Raw genomic sequence first — 18968 nt, 5'->3', positions numbered from 1 at the left:
GAGAAGGTCAGACTAGACTGTCTGGTCTGGATTCTAGTCCAGACTGTACCAGGGCGGTGAGCCTGCAAGAACAGCTTTGTGCATGTAGGGAGTTCTCCCTGAGCACCTGCGACAGCCCAGCCTGAGACCACGGACGCCCCCTCCCGCCCATCCCCACGGGGGTCCCTACTGCCCCTTAGGAATCGGGGGAGGGTCTGTTCCAATCCTCTAGCTCCTGCCCAGACATTCCAGGGATGACCTCAGGAGTTGCCGGGGGAAACGGCAGGAGATGGGGTTCTAGAATAGGGGTCTGGGGCCAAGAGGGCAGGAGGAGAGGTCTGCAGTTCAGGGACCTACGTCACTATGGAGTCTGCCAAGCCCACTCCCCAGCTGGCGTCTGCTTTGTTCCCTGAGAGCCCAACCACTCACTCTCTGTCCTTTTAGAGGGGGCCCTGAGGGCCAGGCTCCACCACCCAGACACTGCCGGGTAAGTAGGGAGAGGACGAGATGAAGGAAGAGATGGCGGAGCGAGGTGCTTGGTCTGGGTCTTGGTCCTACACTCCTATCTCATTACACCCTCGGAGCCACTCTGTCCAGGGCGAGCACCAGTAGCCCCATGTGACTTCTTGATTTATACTTAAAGTGAAATAAAGTTAAAAATTCCATTGTCCAGTCACACCAGCCATGTGCTAGGTCCTCAGTAGCCACGTGGGGCTAGCGGCAGCCGTGGGGGAAAGTGCAGGCATAGAACATGCCCATCATTCCCAGAAAGTTCCATGGGGCAGCTCCCATCTCAGCTCTAGAGGCCATTCTCCCCATTTTACAGATGGAGAAGCCAAGGCTCAGGGAGGGGAAATGACTTGCTAGTCACGCAGCCAGTGAGTGGAAGGGAGTACTTGAACCCAGGTCCCTCGGGTCTCAGAGTGTGGATGTGGGGTTGGTGCACACAATGTGTCCTGCTGCCCAGCGGGCTCCTTCTCAAGACAGAGGAGCCCAAGTTCCACTCACATGCTCTGGGACCTCTGCCTCGGTCTCCAGGACCAGGCGGAGCACACTTGCCCCATGCTCGGGTACCCAGTGGGGAGCGGTGCTTTAATGAAAAGGCCAAACAGGGATTAACATTCCATCTTGGGGCCTCCAGGCCTGCATCTTTGACACCAAATCCCAAATCCCATAGGAGGGGCTCCAGGAAACCTCACTGGGCTCTGAAAAACTCATTTTAAAAGTGAGTAAAATGTAATGAAAAAGAATATGAAAAGGAATGTATGTATGTACACATACGACTGAAACACTATGCTATGCACCAGAACTTGACACAACATTGTAAACTGACTATACTTCAAATGAAAAAAAAAAGTGAGTGAACAATAGTCAAGGGATGGAAACGGCCTATGCATCCATCCATGAATCCAATGAATCCGATGAATCTGATGCTATGATTCAGCCATAAAAAGGAGTGAAGCACTGACACCGGCTACCACGTGGCTGCACCTTGAAAACATGGTTCAAAGTGAAGGAAGCCAGACACCGAAGGCCACATGTGTACCATCCTATGTACAGGAAGGGTCCAGAAGAGGAAATCCATAGAGACAGAAAGCAGATCGGTGGTTGCTAGGGGCTGGGGGAGGGGAGAATGGGCATGAGTGCCGGTCAGTTTTGAGGGAGATGAAAACGTTCTGGAATTAGAGGAGGTGGCTGCACAGCGTCGTGAATGGGCTCCATGCCTCTGTGTTGTGAACTTTAAAACAGTTAAAGTGGTAAATGTTATAGGTGTTTTGCCACACTGAACGAAAGTGAGAGGAAACGGTGGTGTCCAGGTGGTGAGTGTAAGGATGTTCATTAAGACAGGTTTTCAACTTTGCCGCATGTCTGGACGTTCTCGTGATAAAGTGTCATGGGGAAAATGAGATGCTGTCTGTGAGAGCTGCAAGGCCTTAGCCTGTGTTGGCTTCAGCCTTTCTGGGGCCTCTGTCCCGACCGCGGGGAGCGAGGGGAGGTGGGACGTTGGGTGGTAGCTTTCGTCCCTGGGCCCGGTTGTCCCTGTTTGTGATGAACAGGCCTGGATGTGCTTCTGTCCTGTCACCTCCAAGAGGAAAAGCTGAGACCCTAGTCCAGGCCTCCCCGCTGTCTTCCTGGCCCCATTTCTGCAGCTTGGAGTGTGCACGGGCCAGAGGCAAAGGCCAGTCCTGGAGCTGGGGCCGTGGACAGGAGCAGTGGGAAGGCTGGCGCTGACAGGTGGGAGAGGTGGCCCAGCACCAGAGAACGCAGGGGACCAAGGACACGGAGCCAGGGAGGGTTGTCCACCCGGGAGGGCTGTCCACCTGGGAGGGCTGTCCACCTGGAAGGGCTCGCTCTGTTCATCCTTCTCCTCTGCTTCCTGCACAGAAGGTTCTGGGCATCAAGGCCCTCCTGTAGTTGGACAACCCCTCACTCCTGAGGGTGGGAAATGTGGCTGAAACTCATGGGGAACTGTGACTTGGGGTCTGGCCACTCTAAGTTTTAGAAACGAGGAGGCAGGTGGAGGTCAGAAACGCCTCCCCAAACACCAGGGCCTGGGTGTGCCTGGTCCCCTGAGTGCCCGGTGGGGCGGGCGGCACGGCTCCTGGCCGAGGTGATGGGCTCAGTGAGCCAGGCAAGGAAGCCCTGAGGTTCCTGCCCCCTCACCCACCTCGCCTCTCGGGGCAAAGCCAGTCCCCCTCCTAGCCTGGCAGCCTCGGGCCCAGAAGGCCTGGTTTGGGGGAGGCTGCACCAGGAATGTGGGGATTGGCTCTCAGCTGACGCCTTCCCTCTGGCATAAGGTTCCTCCGCCCGCCTCAGGCGCTGCCAGCGGCTCCCCTTTCTCCATGGCAACTTAGCTCAGTGGTCCCAGTGGAGGAGAGAGAATCAATTCTCCCTCTTCCCTCCCTCCCTCCCTCCCCTCTCTCCCCACCCCTTCCTCCTGGCCTCCCTTCCTCCTTCATCCCTGCCAGGCTCACGGCTCCTCCATCCATCCATCCATCCGTCCACCCGTGCGTCCGCCCGTCCGTGCTTCGAGGCGCCCTCTGGTCTCCAGGCATGGGCTGCCGGCAGAGCTGCGTGCCGGGGGCAGCTCCCTGAGGCCGTCAGCATGGGCAGCCTGGGGGACCTTCGCAGACATGGGGGCTGCTCAACCAGCCCCAGGCCGGCTCCCGTGGCGTGTGGCTCCCAGCTCTAACACTTTGTCCCCTCCTCTTCCCCTTCCTTACATTTTCTTCCTGAAAGGTAATTTTCTGCTTAAACTGTCAGAGCCTTAGGATGGGTTTATTAGCAAGGCAGGCTCGGTACTGGTCACGTGGGCTGCTGGAGTAGCTGGGATGGAGAGAGAGAGGGAGGGAGAGGCACGGTCTGACTCGGAGCTCAGAGGGGACACGGCGGAGTTTGGGTATGTGTGGGGTCTTGCCTCCACGGCGGCTGTGCGTAGCCCGCTCCCGCCTCCTGGCGCTTGGGTCTGCAGCTGTCTGTTGCACTTCGATTTTTCAGCCTAACTGCTACACAGCATGGACCGTCTGCCTTCCTGGACCATGGTCCGACCAGGGGGCAGTGGAGGGAATTTAGAGGCAGGCACGTGCACCCCGGAAGGGGCAGGGCTCCCGAGTGTCGGTGGCTGGTACAAGTCTCTCTGTCCTATCCTTTCGCACCTGAACGTGGAGTTCAGTGGGGGAAGTGTTTTGTTCTCCTAACCAAGCATCTCCGGGAAAATGGTGTATCGGGCATCATCCTCTGGCTGGTTCCAGGTGGAGGGGTCCTGGCAGCCTGGCTGTCCCGGGCACCACCATCTGTCTGGGACAGCCCCTCAGCGGAGTTTGGTTCAGACAAGATCGTAAGGCCACTGCCCAGTGGGTGGAGATTCTCCATCGCGTCTCCCCCGTGTCCAGCCACGGTGTTCAGGATGGCTTCTGCATGGCTCTCCTGGAAGGAATCGGTCAGGCTCATCCACCAGCCGCCTGTCCCAAGGGCATTCTCAGGATCCGCGCCCCTCCCGTTACCTCTGCCTCCTGGCAGCGGATGATGGAAAAAAGAAGCCCTCGCTGTCAACTAGAACATCTGTGTTGATGGAAAGTTAGGCCCGAAGAAAACGGATTTAGCACCCAGTTCTTAGAAGCCACGGGTTTGAATGGTGCTTGAGAGGAAGCCCTGTGTGATCTTTAAATAGAACGTGAACACCAGTGACTCACAGAGAGGCTTTCAAGTTTGGTGCAGGTATTAGGAAAACAAAACTCAGTTCTGAGCGTGGTCCCCACCCTGGGGGCTGAAACGGCAGGGAGTCTAGACATCCAGGTGTGTGTCTCAGAGTCAGGCGTCTGATTGGATTACACACTTTGTTTCCAGCGTTATCTCTGGCAGATTGCTTTAATAACAGATGGTCCGAGGCTGGGCTCCCCAGCCTGGGTCTGTGGTCAGGTCTCTTTAAACTACATGTGTTCATCTCCCAAAGCCCTGTTTCTCTAAAGCCGCCTTAGACGCTGAATCCTTGGTGCTTCCCTTTGATAATCAAATCGGTTCCTGTCGGGCAGGGTGAGAAGAGTGCTTTTGTGTCTGCAGACGTCTGTGCTGTGTCTTGCTTTTCCTTTGCTTTGAGGCTGGAGCCTGTCACCGAGACCCTCCTGGCATCTGGGCGCTGTGCAGGCTTCTTAATGACATTACCCGCGTCTGGATTCTGGTTGGTTTGCTGTAAATTCTGATGGGTTTTACGAGTTGTGTGATGGGTGGGGAGGCGGTGTGCTGGTTTGGTTTGGTTTTGGTTTGCTGGCGAACGGAAAATCTGATGTGACACATAAGAGGTCAGCCCCGTGAGTGACAGCACTCTCTCTCAGCTTTGCTCCCAGCCTCCACGGGAAGCAGCTGGGGTTGCTCTGCCCTGGGGTCTTCCATGGGTACCCAGGGTGGGGGATGCTTCGGTGATCCACGCGTGTGTTTGATTGGCAAGCCGGCAAGTCGGGAGGATGGCGGAGCAGGGCTGGCTGTTGGAGGAGGAGGGAGGCACGGCTCCACCAACCCGCCTGCTTTCATCCAAAGTGAATCCTGAGTGCTCCGTGCCAGCCTCCCCTCGCCCTCTCGTGTCCTCCGGCACAAGGAGCCAGCCTCCTTTCTTCGTGTAATTTCCCATAGCGGTGCCTTACTTGAAAGCATCGTAAAGAACTGCAGAGGGTGTGAGAGCAGGTCGGAGAGGTGGGAGCCCTGGGTGCCGATGGCTCCAGCCGGCGGAAGTGTGGAGAGCTCATTCCAGGAAAAGTGGAATAGTCCCCGCGTTGGCTGGCTTTCCGGCGGTGAGTAGCTCTCTCTTCTTTAATTCGACAGGAGCGCTGGGATTCAGGGAAGGGCCCAGTGGAAGCCTGGTGGTTCAGCCAGCCCTTACGAAGCCTGCAAAGCTCCGTGGGGCAAGTTTGATTTGTTTTCAGCTGCACGCTGGCAGCCCCCACCCAGGCCGGGTCGGGCAGGACAGGCGGTGCTTGCTCAGCATCAGGAATTCTAGGGCTTGGGACTCCGACCGCCAAGGAGGCTGAGCCTGAGCCCCACCCCAGCCCCAAGCCCAGCCTGAGAAAATCTGTTCGTGATGACAGTTCATCTTTGCTACACAAATGGCTTAAGAAATTGTACAAGAGAACAGCAGCTCGTGAACATTGAACTCTCTCGATCTGTCTCGTAATGTCCCTGAGCACACACGCACACACATGCATGGAGTCACACGTGCACACTCACACACACAGATACGTTTTTCCCATCTGCTGTCAGAGATGCACATACCAGTTGGCGTCCTGCTCTCGATACCACCATCTCCTATGAACAGTTCCCGGTATTGATGAGATCTGATAGCTGCCCTTTTTGTGCATTGCTTTTTAGCTCTGTGTCTTACCTGAGTAAGGCAGGCCATTCTTGTCCACTTCTGGAAAGAGCTGCCTCCCTCTCTTATCATTCCTCTTTTCCGTGCCCCCCACCCCCGCCCCGGGCTCTGCTACGTTGTCAGGTGTGTTACAGACATTAGCACGTTTGTGTCTGCAAGGAAAGCCCCGGGTGCAGCTTTCCATCCTGGGCTGCTGAGGGTCTCAAGCCGAAAGAAAGGGGGGTTGTCAGAGAAAGACTGCTGAGCTTAAGAGGGGCTGAGCTGCAAGGCTGTACGTGTGTGTACGTGTGTGTGTCCCCACATTGTTCATATTTAGGCACCTTCGGCTTTGCTTTCCATTTCTCCCATTTTCTGGTTCATTTCCCTCAGCAAACTCTGGACAGGGATCTTAATTTCCACCTCACAGGCGCCTTCCCGAATATCATCTAATTTAACAGTTTGCAGATTTAGAAGTGCTTGGTCTTGTCCCGTTTTACACGTGAGCAAACCGAGTCTCAGAGCAGTCGAGTAGCCCACCCTGTGGCAGAGCCAGAACTCAGGACTCTGGCTCACTCACTCGCTTATTCGCTCATTCATTCATTCATTCATCGGTTACACATGCAGCCTGCTCTGCCGCGGGGCGCCGGGCCACCGGGCTTTGGGACGAAGGGGAGACCCGGTCCTTGCCCTCCAAGGATGAGTCCCTCCATCCCAGTTGCCTGAGGAGAGAAAAGAAGAGAAGCAGAGGGCAGACCCTGAAGGGGGAGGCAGCCCAGGGTGGAGGGGGAGCCCCGAGCCGCCCACTGCACTGTCCAGACTCTTGACCGCCTGCATCCTGATCACTCTCTCTTCTGCTGTGGGGGAAACCTGGCTCACTTTCTTTTAAAAATTAAGCCATTGTCATGTCATCAGAGAGACAGTCTGCAGAGTGGGTCTGTGTGTTTTATGCTGAGAACTTCGGCGTCGGGGGCTCGGGGTCGTGGGAGGGGCACGTGCCCCAGGACACCGCACCTCAGTTTCCTCACCTGTAACCTGGAGATAGCACCACCTACTTCCTGCACCTCAGCATGGAGGAGCGGCTGTGGGGGCGCTTGGCGGTGAACCCCATGAACTGGCATCGGGGGTGGTAGCGTGGTTGTCATGCATTCGATATCCTGGTCCCTTACTCTCCGATGGTTCAGAAAAGACTCTGAGCGTATTGAGTATATAGATCTACGCACAGAGGTTTACAGGGAGGTGCATGTTAAAGCCGTGATTCTGGATTGAGGGTATGTGAGAGTCTTTCTTATTTCGGCAACTTTCCTGTAAGTTAAGAGATTATGTGAAAGAAGAGGGAAAAAAGACAGGCTTTTGGGGGCTTTACCCCAAAGGTAGACGGAATGGCGACACCACAGAGGAGGGTTTATACTTTAAGGAACCCCCAGGAAGCCACATGAACAAACCCAGTGGCCGGCCAGCCCTGCAGGGGAGACAGAGCCGCCGTGGGGGGCCCTTTCAGGCCATGGGCCAGGCCAGACTCTCGAGGCACGAGGCACGGCTCTCCCTAGACAGGAGGGCCTGCAAGGTCAGGCCCCTCCCCAGCCCCCTCCCTGGGCTTGGTGATACCGTCCCCAGGGCCCGAGTCTCTTCTTCCAGGGGACAGGCCTGCTCCCTGCCCCCGGCCTGGAGAAAGTTGGTTTCTTGACGGGGCACTAATTTAGCTGTGGTGCAGGCCGCAGCGCATGCTCCCGTGATTTCAGCCTGTGGCCTTCTGTTGCCTGCCAGGCTCCTGAGAGCGCCTTTCGGTAAATCCTTGAGTGGCTATTGGGAGGGAAAATTAGGCCTGGAGTTTCTGCTCTGCTCCCCGTCCGTGGACCTCCCCAGCCTCCACTCTCTTCCCGACAAAGCCGAGCCTGGTGGGAGTGGATGTCCCAGGCGCCCGGGCGGGCTCTGTTCCGCCCGCCCTCGCAGCAGCTGCTCACTCTGAGCCTCAGTTTCTCCACTGTGCTGCCATAGCCAGAGGAGAATTCCTCTCCGGGTCCCCCGGCCTCTCTGAAAGCAGCTCAGCGGGTAGCAGGAAGGATAGAAGGTGGCACCGGAGAGGCGAGCTGGGTGCGTTTGGGCCCATCACACACCCTCGAATGCACATCGCTCGCCGGGGGTGGGGGGCGGGGAGAGCAGAGGCAGAAGCAAGTCAGGGCACCTTGTCCTGTCCCCACTCTGCCATCAGACTGGGCGCAAGACCTCGGAGAATTCCCTTGACCTCTCTGAGCCTCAGTTTCCTGGTCTGCATAACAGGGTTAAGGACGGTGCCCCGGGAGGCTGGGAAGGGTGTGTGCAGAGCGCTGTATTCCCGGCCTGCGTCCTCCCCCTGCCCTGTGCCCTTGTCAAGTACTTCACAGCTTTCTAGGCGTGGTCACACCATTATTGCAGCCTGTGGCTGTGAACGAGCTTTGTCAGGACCGCGGCCAGCCCCGCGAACAGGGAACCTGGAACGGGGAATTTGCAATACTCTTGCCGCCTGACTTCACTTGCCTGTTGGGCCCCTCTGATTGCAGGGCTGAAATCCTACCTCTGGATTCCGGGCTCCTGGGATGGGGAGACTCGGAGGTGGGGGCTGCTCCGGGGTGGCAGGAAGAGCAGAACTGGTTAGCCACATGGACCCAGGGTTGAGTCCTGGCTGTGTGACCTGCTTAATCCTGTGAGCCTGAGTTTCATTCTGTGCAGAACCGGCGTGATCCTCCCGCCGCAGGGCGCTGCGTGAGAACGGGAGACTGCTCCTTGCGTGGCCCGTACGAGGAGCGAGGTGACGGGGGTGATTATTTTATAGGGCCCTCCTCCAGGGTATCAGACTTAAGAAAAGGATTAGTTTCAAATAGCCACTCTGTACCAAAGGTCATCCTAGGATCAGGGCCAGGCCAGCTGCTGCTTCTCATGCTCCCGAATGTCTGGAGAGCCAGTGCTATGTCACGTCCAGCGGACCTTCTGTCAAAGGTGTGGTCACTAAGCTGCCTGTGGCCTGGAGGATGGGCCTGGGCCCCGCCAGCCACCTGAGGGCACATGGCACAGCAGTGTTGCTGGCGGGGAGACCAAGGCACTGATGTGTGTCTCACTGCGGTAGCTGGGTGCGGCCACGAAGCCAGTAAGAGACCTCCCCTGGACCCAGAAAGAGAGAAGGGCCCAGAATTTATGCTTGAATTACTGCCTGGCAGCTTGGGCCTGAAGGTAAAAGGCCTGCATGACTATGGCCCACAGCCCTTCGTGCCCCCGGGCAGCAGCCAATAGGCTAGGATTCCAGGTCAGGCCTGGAAGATGGGGAAACTGGCTCAGAGAGCCAGAGGAGCTTCCCTGAGTCACCCAGAGCCACACTGGGCTGGGCTGGGAGCTCTGGGGGCAGAAGAGGGTCCACCTTCCTCTCCACACTGAGCGCTGCTCCCCTCCGCCTTCCTTTTACAGCTGTGGAGGGGCTGTGCTGGGGACGCGGTGACGTCCCTTCTGTGCAGTGCTGGCACGAGTCACGGCGTTCTCTTGCTCACAGTCGATCTGGGTCGGGCTGATGCGTGAAGGCGCATGTCGATGCTGGGCCCTCAGGGCTGCCCCCCACCCCCTCCACTAGCCCGGGCCGAAGGCCTGGTTGGTCCTGTGAGGTCATTGAAAAGGCAGGGCTGCCTCGTGTGCAGCTTGAGGAAGAGGCGCTGTCCAGCACGCCTTGGAGAAAACCGTCCATTCCGCGGGCAGCTGTGCCCCTCTGCGACCACTTGGCAGTCCTTGTAGACTGGCGGATGTGGCAAGAGCCACATTCCTCTGAACTGCCCAGCCTGGGTTCTGCTCGAGGCCTGTCTCTGCAGGGGGAAGGGTGACACCAGCCAGTGCCTTCTAGGGGTCCCCAAGGGCACAGAGCCATGGCCTGCACAGTCCTAGGGCCCTTGGAAAGGTCTTGCTCAAACCCCTTTGTTATCACTGGGAAACTGAGGCCCACGGAGGCCCAGGGACCCACCTACCCCACCAGCTCCCCGGACCTGGGGGCACTACCTCCTATTTGCAGCCTGGTGACTTTCAGGGCCTGGGCCCAGTCCCCAGGGTGGATGCGGGACTAGGGTAGGATTTACGGCCCTGAGAGCAGTGAGCCTGGCTGGGAAGGAGACGGCAGAGCCTCTGGATTCCACCTGCCTCACTGCGGTGGGGCTCGCCTGCCCCCCAGCCCCCGGGCTCCTGCTGCCCCGGGAGTCTCCTGGCTGGGTCTTGCTGCCCTGGACTCTCAGCTCATCACCAGTCACTCAGTGCAAACTGGCTGGCTGTGTAATTAATCACCAATGCGCAGAGTGCCTGCTCGGATGTGGCTTTGCCGTTTCCAAAGAGTGTTGCTTCTGGTTTAGCGGGTGAGTCTGGCTGTGGCCCTGTGGCATGGCCAAGGCAGGTGACCGGAGTCTTTTCCACGCAGGAAAGAGGAGCTGAGTGAGCTGTCTGAGGTCAGACGGCGGTTCTGGGACAGAGTTTGTACTTCAAATAACTTTCCTGACAAACACTTGCCAGACGGCTGCATTTATGGAGGCCTGGGCCCTGGGGAAATGACTGAGCAAGACTCAGGGCCTGTGCTCAAAGCGTGTGGCGACATGACCATCTGAGAAAGGCCATGAGAGGAGTCATCGCCGGGTGCCCGTGTTGCTGACCCCGCCCTGCAGGGGAAGTCTTACCTGGGAGCAGGGGTCTTTGAGCAGATGGGGGCTCAGTGGCTTGATTCCAGGCCCAGAGGGACACCGGCATGTGGCCCCCCCACCAGCCAGGCCAGCAGACATAGATTCTGGTCTGGGCTCTGCTGTGTGACCTCAGGCAAGCCCTGTCCTATGACTGCTCTCTCCACCCCATGAAGGGGTTGAACCAGGCCATGTGTTTGCATCCTCTGGTGGGCTCTCCAGTGTCCTTGGGAAACATGTATAAAATGCAGGGTCCCGGGCCTCTCACACAGAGACTTTGAATCGGTAGGCCTAGGAGGGAGGGCCAGGAGCCTGCATTTGGGACAGGCTCACAAGACATTTCTAAAGCAGTTCGTCCCTATACCTCAGTTGGGAAAATGCTGAACTTGGCCATCACGAAGCTCTCTGAGCGCCAACGTCATCGGCCCCACAGTGGTCCTAACCTCACCCCTCCGTGTGGCCGCGTCCGCAGAGCTGGGAGGGTGGAGAGCCAAGGGCTTACTAATTCTTGGCTAAGTTCCCATACCTGGCAGGAACCCAGGGGACTCCTGGTCTTAGTCCCGAAGCTTCCAGAAACCTTGGCCAGCTCCCTACGCCCAAGGAGAGGTTCTCCAAAAATGGAGACAGGTGGGGCTGCTGAGCCAAAGGTCAGGGTAGGGGTCGAGCATTTCTCATCAGAGAAGCTGCAGTCCTTGGTTAGGACGTCATCCAAGGAGTGCCTCCAGCCACTTGCTTGGAGCTGGTGCACCCGAGGACTCTGGCAGGGCTGGGCTGGCCTGACCAGGCAAGAGCGCCTAGAAAAATCTGTCCAGCCACGGGTGTGGGGGAAGCGAGGAGGCTGGACAGCTCCACGGCCAGCAGCCGCTTCCCTCAAGTGTCTTCATAATGGAGGACTTCTCACCGGCTCTTCAAGTGCCCTTAGCTAATTGAGAGCCTGGTGACAGGCTTGCTGTGTCCTGCCTGAGTGCCAGTGTCACTGTCCTGGCCAGAATGTCATTGCCTGAAGGCTCCCAGAGCAGGGGGACACTGACTGATGTCCGCGCGGTCGGCTCGGGGAGCATCCTGCTTCCTGCTGCCACAAACCCAGTGAACTAGTGCACTGGGGCCTCCGGAACCAAGGGCCTCAGACAGGGGGCTTAGAGTAACAGAATGTATTGTCTCACCGCTCTGGAGGTCAGAAATCTGAAATCAAGGTGTCTGAGGGCCATGCTCTGTCTGAAGCCTCTAGGGGAGGCCCTTCCATGGCTCTTCCCCCTTCTGGTGGCCCCAGGAGTTCCTTGTGGCTGCATCTCTCTGATCTCTGTCTCTGTGTCCATGTGGTCATCCCCTCTGTGTATCTATGTGTCCTCTCCTCTTCTTAGAAGGACACCCGTCATTGGATTTTGGGCCCATCCTAAATCCAGGATGATCATATCTTGAGATCCTTAACTAATTACATCTACAAAGCTCCTATTCCAAATAAGGTCACATTCTGAGGTTCCAGATGGACATGACTTTGGGGGGACACTCTCCCGTCCACTATACCCAGCCAGCAGAGTGTCACTAGGTAAAGGAAGGTCTGTTCTGCCGGGGGAGGGAGCGGGGGACTGGCAGCTGGTCCGGCCTCAGGCTCTATTGTCAGCTAAGGCGGTTTTGCCTCTGCGAATAGAATCAGCGCCCAGAGCACAGGAGGTGGTGGCCGTTGGGGCAGCTACCCTAGAGAGGGTGTGCCACTTGGATGCCTGTTTTACAGTGTCCTGGAGAAGAAAAGCTGAATTAGGCTCCGAAGAGCCAGCTTCAGGGCCAGGCTGAGTCCCAGGGAGGCAAACTGCTTAGCATAAGAATTTTCCACCAGTACTTGTAGGTGGTGAGCATCCTGTCCTGGGAGGTGCTCCAGCAGCCCTTGCAGGGCAGACATTGCAGAGAGCGTTCCCGCCCCAGAGCTGTGAGCCTGCGCTTGTCAGGGGCTGATGGCCCATCCAACAGCCTGGGGTCAAGCTCAGGGACTCAGCCAAGGGCAGCCAAGGAGATATGGCAGAGCCAGCCCTAGACCCCCAGAGCCTCCCTCTGGCTGGCCTGTGGGTTTGCAGGGTAGGGTTGCTCCCAATGCCCCCCTCCCTCTGCCCCTCCTACAGCATTGGCTTCCACAGCCAGCTCTCCCTCTCTTTTCCTCTGTCCTGAAGCGCACATCCTCCCGGCCTCACCCAAGAACCTTTCCAAGGGCTGGCCTGCCAGGCATTCTGCCTGCCCCCTCTGCCTCTCTCTGAGCACCAGGCCCTCACCAGGCACTTCACCCAGGGCATGTTGTAAAGTTGACACCCAGACGCTTAACACTTGTAAGAGCCTTCTGTGTCCAGGGCCTGTCCCAGATAAGGTGCACTGAACACATCTCAGCGATGAGGGGGATGCTGGTCTTCACACAATTTAAGTGTACACCAGGCTGGACGTTTCATAGGGGGCATGAGGTCCAGCCCCGCCGTGACCTCCTGCAGACCGTGGGCAAGTCCCTGCCGCTCAAAGGGCCTGTGTCCCCATCAGCTAAGGAAGGAAAGATGGATCCTGCTGCTGTGTAAAACCCATCCTGTGTCTGACTTCACGAAGCTTCTTACGTCTAGGGTGATGGAGGGGTGACTCTGACGCGGTGCCTGAGATCCATGCATTCCCCAGCGCTGGGACCAGTTGCCCCGTGGCTGCCTGGTTGCTGGCGTCTGGGCCACCTGTCTGCATCCCTTCCCACACCTGTGATGTCCCTCAGACCCTCCTGCTCAGAGAGAACTAATAGGCTTGCTGGTGAAGTCCCTGGTGGGGCCCGGGAACCTATTTGCTGGGGCCGCCTGCCTCGCACCCAGTGGCTTTAAAATTTTTTAAATTGAGATGAGATTTACATAACATAAAACCATTGTACAGTATACAATTCATTTAGTCCATTCGAGATGCTGTGCAAGCCCTACTTCTATCTAATTCTAAAACATTTTCATCACCCCCAAAGAAAGCCCTGTACCCAATTGTGGGGCTTTATTTTTTTCTTTTTCTGTTTTATTTTAAGATTGTGATAACATACACATGCCAACATTTAGCACATTAACCATTTTTAAGTTTACGGTTCAGAGGGCCGCCAGCTTCACGGCGCTGGCTGGGGTGAGTTTGGTGCAGCCCTGGGCCCAGAATCAGGGGTTCTTATTCCCTCCCTATGACTGACTTGCCCACTGACCTTGACCAAGTCCCCATCACTGTGCCACCATCACCATCATCCAGCTCCGGAACTCTTTTCTTTCCTCGAGCTGAAACTCTGCCCCCCAAAAACACTAAACCTTCATTTCCCCTCCCCAACCTTTGGCAACTCCATTCTCCTTTCTGTCTCTATGAATCCGTCCTGGTGGAAGTGGAATCACACAGTTCTGGTCCTCTTGTGTCTGGCTTATTTTACGTAGCATCATATCTTCCAGGTTCATTCATGTTGTAGCCTGTGCCAGAATTTCCTTTCTCTATAAGGCTGAATAGTGTGCCATTGTATGGACAGACCACATTTGTTTATTGGTTCATCCATCAAGGAATGCTTGAGTTGCTTCCATCTTTTGGCTGTTGTGAATCCAGCTCCAGGGCTTTTGAGGGTCTAGGGAGGCAAGTGCAGGACCAGCGGTCCAACTGGTCTCGTCAGATTCCCAGTACGCGCTTCAACCCCCTTAATTTGTAATTAGCTCCAGGCTCTTGAGCCCAGGCCCTACGGGAGAGATGCTCGTTCCAGAATGCCCTACCCGACCTGTACAAAAGGTCTCTGAGTCATGCTGCCTTCCCTGCCCCTAGGCCCCCATTTTTTCCCTCCAGAAAGATCAGGGCACAGCTTCCCGAGAACCTCAGTCCTCACTGGAGCCGCGGGCCTTCTGTGAGTTCTGACTCGCTGAGTGACCTTGGGCATGTCGTGTCCCTTCTCTGAGCCCTTGCCTGTCACCTGTCAGAGAGACATAATGATCTGTATCAGCCACTCTCATGGTGCCAGGCTAGGAAAGACCCCCAGTGGCTGTTCCCATCCATGGGCCTCCACTTTCTACTCTTCCCCCTTCCATTCCGTCCAGAGCTGTTTTCTGCACTCCTGCTCTGTGCAGGCTGGGGGCTGCAGCGGGGGGTTTGGGGAGCAGCTGCCCGGCAGAGGGGCTTTGAGCAGCCTCGGAGGGATGAAGGGAAGTGTCAGGCCGAGGCAGAGAGGTCTCTTCCAGAAGGAGGTGCCCAGAACCTCGGTATCATCTCACTTAATCCCACCCAACCCCGCAGGGCGAGTGATGTTCCTACAAATGGGTAAACTGAGGCCAGGAGTTAAAGGATAAATGACCTGCTCGAGGACAGAGCTTGAATTGGAACTTAGGTCCATCTGTTCCAAAGCTTCCCCACTGCATCTGGCGGCCGGCCTCCAACTGGTTGGTTGGTTGTATTTTTATTTTTATTTTTTTGGTATATATATATATATTTTTTTATTGAAGTATAGTTGGTTTACAATGTTGTGTCAGTTTCTGGTGTATAGCATAACACTTCAGTCATACATGAACATACATATATTTGTTTTCATATTTTTTTCACCGTAAGTTACTACAAGATATTGAATAGAGTTCCTTGTGCTATACAGTATGAACTTGTTCATCTGTTTTATATATATTCGTATCTGCAAATCTTGAACTCCTAATTTATCCCTTCCCACCTCCTTCCCCCCGCCCCGTAACCATAAGTTTGTTCTCTATGTCTGTGGGTTTTGTTTGTTTGTTTCACCACCTCATTTTACTTTATTTTTTGCAGGGTGGGGGGACTGTCCCTGCCCCCGCTGCCCCCGCTGTCCCCGCCACCCCCAGCCCTGCTGTTCAGTTCAGGGCTGTTCAGTGCCTCCTCACTCCCCACCCTGTTGACATGGGGCTGTTGCTGGGCTGGTTTTGTTTTTGACCCAGTCAGCCTGGCAGGGAAGTGGCGGGCTGTGTGCAGAGCTTCCCAGAATAGCCCCAGGCTCCCCGCCAAAGATAGAAGAGCCAAACTGTGTGCGATGGGCCTGGACCAGTTGAGATGACTCAGTTCCCTGCACCCTAGCCACCCCCCTTCCTCTTGCCCTCCCTTCGAGCTCGCCGGTCCCGAGCCTCCCCCAGCCCGGGCCACTAGATATCTGTACTCCTTTAGGTGGCCTTACTCCTGGGAGTGCCCAGAGGCTGCAGAGGGCCGCCAGCTTCGGGGTGCTGGCTGGGGTGAGTTTGGTGTAGCCCTGGGCCCAGAATCAAGGGTTCTTATTCCCTCCCTGTGACTGACTTGCCTGCTGACTTTGACCAAGTCCCCATCGGCCTCTTGGCTTCACTCTTCCTGTTGGAGATCTCTCTATCTGCCTTGTGTCACCGTGGGGGCAGCGGTGGGAAGGTTGGTGACGATAATATCGATGAGTCATTTCTTCTAGTCTTGACTGTTTTGAGTGTCAGAGGATCCAGTCCACAGGGAAGCTGTCCCCATATCACATCGTCATCCTCGTGGTGCTGATGACAGCCGCTACCATCCCTTGGCTGTTGTGTGCCGGGCACTTTACGTTCATTGGCTCTTGATTTATTCCTCAAACTACCCTATGGGGTGTACATGACTTGGATCTGTTTCTGTGAACATAAGATCTGAGGCTCAGAGAGAGTTTGAGTAACTCGCCAAGACCAAGTGAAGAGTGGAGCTGCCACGGGTACCCTGTTCTAGCTTCCAAACTGGGCTGTCTCTGACGTCTTACCCCTCCTCCTCCGTCCCTGCTCTAGACTTCTCCCTCCAGACCCTGAACCCAGTCGCCTGAGGGGCTGCCCTTGGCAGCCAGAGCAGCCAGGAAGCTCTGTCTGTGTTCATCTGGGGAACTTTGTGTAGGACAGAGACCCACGAAGGATACACTTCAGAAGAGAGCCCTGGGGGCAGAAGGGCATCTCTGGAACTGAAGGGACCATCCCTTTAACACCCCCTTTTTGTACTGTACATTGAAGCAACTCCACAGAACAGTCAGCAGGCAGGCCCCGGGGGCGCCTTCACGCTCCTTGAAGAACCCTGGGGCACCTGAGGACTTGGACTTTGCAGGTGCAGAAACGCAGCTCAGGGAGGTCAGGCAACCCTCTGAGGCCGCCGGATCCCATGTGGCAGTGCCGGGACTAGCTCCCAGTCTGCCTGGCACTCTTGCTGCCCCTCCAGGGTCCAGAGCATGGGAAGCCGTTGGCCTCCAAGCCCCAGCCCTGCTCCTCACTCCCGCCCCTCCCTCCTCTGTCGGGGGCAGGCTCACCAGCACAGGCAGGGGGTGGCCTGAGCAGGTGTCCGAGGCCCCCGGGGGCTGCACAGACTGGGTTCCACCCCCGGGTCGGGCTTCCATCGCTGTTTGCCTCTGCACCCGGGGCTGGTTTGTGATTATATTTGTACGCATCGCCATGTGTGTTTATGTGCGTGCGCGTTTGTGCCTGGTCCGTGACTGGTCTCCTTGCGCTGTGTCCCCCCCGGGGCAGGACTTGACGGGCTTTCGGGCCAGGACTCACGTGACTCTCATCGGGACCTCGTCGGCTGTGGGATGAACTGGGGCTGACGCACGATTGTTTCCCTGGTTTGCGCTGAGAAACGCTGACACACGGAGCCGCAGTCTCTTCTCCTCAATTCCAAGCTCCAGCGGGCTTTGAAAACCAAATGCTTTTTCATAACTCATTTGGCAGTAAAATCCCGCCCGAATCGAGGTGAGCCTATTTATAGTCCAAGTGAGACTGTTTATAGCCCTACGTATTCCGTGTTCACGCATTTCACTGCTGAAACGTCCATGGGTTTGGTTGTTGGATGCTGCTGAAATATGTAGTGTCACCCATCCGAAGTGCTGGGAGTCCTGAATTCTTAAATGCGTCTGGCCCCCAGGGTGAGACATCCGCTTTAGTACCGGTTGCACATAGCCTGTTCCCCAGCCCCCAACCCCAGTGTCCCTTCCGTGGAGCTTCCCTGGTGGTGTCACCCACGGGAGCCTCCTGGACCCCACCCAGCACCACTGGCAGTGCCCAGCAGATAGATATTTTTATTATCACCATGGGTGATAGAACACGTCTTTACTGCCAGGCCCCGGGTTGGGTGCTCTCCACATGTATGTCTGACCCCCCTCTTTGGCCGTATTACCATCTCCCCTTACAGATGGTTTGAACTTTTAAGTATCATATCTAAGGACAGAGAGGGGAGAAGAGAAGTTACTAGGGCTTATACCTGCCCCCATATCTTGCTGCCTCTCTGGGAGGGAGTCTGGGGACACAGAGACATGACTCCCTGGATTTGCAGCCAAAGCACGTTGAAATGGGGAGGGAGCAGGCATATGGGTCCCAGGTGCGTATGTAGAGGAGCAGACAGATGCTAGCCAGGCCCATCCCCCTGGCAGGGAGGAGGGAGAGAAACAGGAGCCCCTCAGTGCTACAGGGCCTCCCTTGGGACCCACTGCCCACCTCCTGCTGCCGTTCCTGCTTCTCAGATAGTTCTTTCGCGCAAACACCTGTGCCATCCCCCTACCTTGTCTGTTCCCAGCAGCTGGCGGCTGATGGCACTCATCCCTGCTCTGGCCCCTGAGTCTTTTCTGCAGTGCTCTTGAAAGCCGCACACAGGGAGATGGCATAACTTTGCCCCAATCCCATCTGCCTGCTATTCTTGGGACCACCTTCCCCCATAACCTTCAGGAGCTCCCTTGCATCTGGGAGCTTTGGCGGGCTCCGAACGCACATGCTCCGCAGTGTGCAAGCTCTTTCTCATGCATCTCTCATCGTTCTGTGACAACTCAAGGACCCCTCGCCACCTGCCATGGCAGTCCTGCCTCAGAGCCTTTGCTCAGCCTCTTGCCCCCCAGGAGTGCCTCCCACCCACCACCCCAGCCACCCCTACCCCTCAGTGCCGTAGAGCGGTGAGAGCAAATGCAGTGAGGGCTGCAGTTTCCTTATCTGCAGAGTGGGCTGGGAACGCCCGCCCTCGATGAGCTGTTGGTGAACTGGCCTTAGGGCAGGTGCCTGGTATAGTGTGTACCTCGGCACGAGCCCCACTAGCAGGGACTCTTTGCCTACCTAATGGGGTCAGAAACTTTCTCAGAGCTGCCATGGAATTAAAGAAGGCACTGTGGCCCATTGTGGAGAGCTTCGGGTTGAGAGGCTTGGGCTCTGGGCTCCAGTTCCAGCTCTGCCCTGGCTCCCTAGAGAAAAAGGAGGGAGGGGTGGATGCCTGGGTGCATGTCTGGATAGACGGATGGATGCATGCACACATGGATGCACATGTGGGCAGGTAGATGGATGGATGAATAGGTGGCTAGATGAACAGGTGCACTGGTGGATGGATGCACTGATGGACAAAGAATCAGATCAACTCCCTGCCCCTCTCTGGGCCTTCGTTTCCCATCTATACAATGATGGGGCTGAACTACAAGTTCCTTTCAGTTTCCGAGTTCTGTGATCCCAACTGCATCAACCTAGCACTTTTAAAGTCCCCTGAGCCACCCCACGCACCTGTAAAGACCA

At 56.5% G+C, this 18968-nt stretch overlaps 1 protein-coding gene across 10 annotated transcripts in view; it reads left to right on the top strand.

Annotated features, from left to right (window-relative positions):
• Positions 1-18968, top strand: part of PITPNM2 (phosphatidylinositol transfer protein membrane associated 2) — a 130865-nt gene that overhangs the window by 55869 nt on the left and 56028 nt on the right. Inside the window, exon 1 of one of the 10 annotated variants that reach the window (XM_072952846.1) lies at positions 299-466. The exons of the other annotated variants lie outside the window; for them this stretch is intronic. The gene's annotated coding sequence lies outside the window, so the exon portion shown is untranslated. Of the gene's footprint in view, positions 1-298; positions 467-18968 lie in introns of those variants that run through there. 10 annotated transcript variants of the gene reach the window in all.

Source organism: Vicugna pacos, chromosome 32 (genome assembly GCF_048564905.1).
Source record: "Vicugna pacos chromosome 32, VicPac4, whole genome shotgun sequence".
Classification (NCBI taxonomy): domain Eukaryota; kingdom Metazoa; phylum Chordata; class Mammalia; order Artiodactyla; family Camelidae; genus Vicugna; species Vicugna pacos.
Note: the sequence above shows the minus strand (reverse complement) of the source record. Positions and strands in the feature narration are given on the sequence as shown.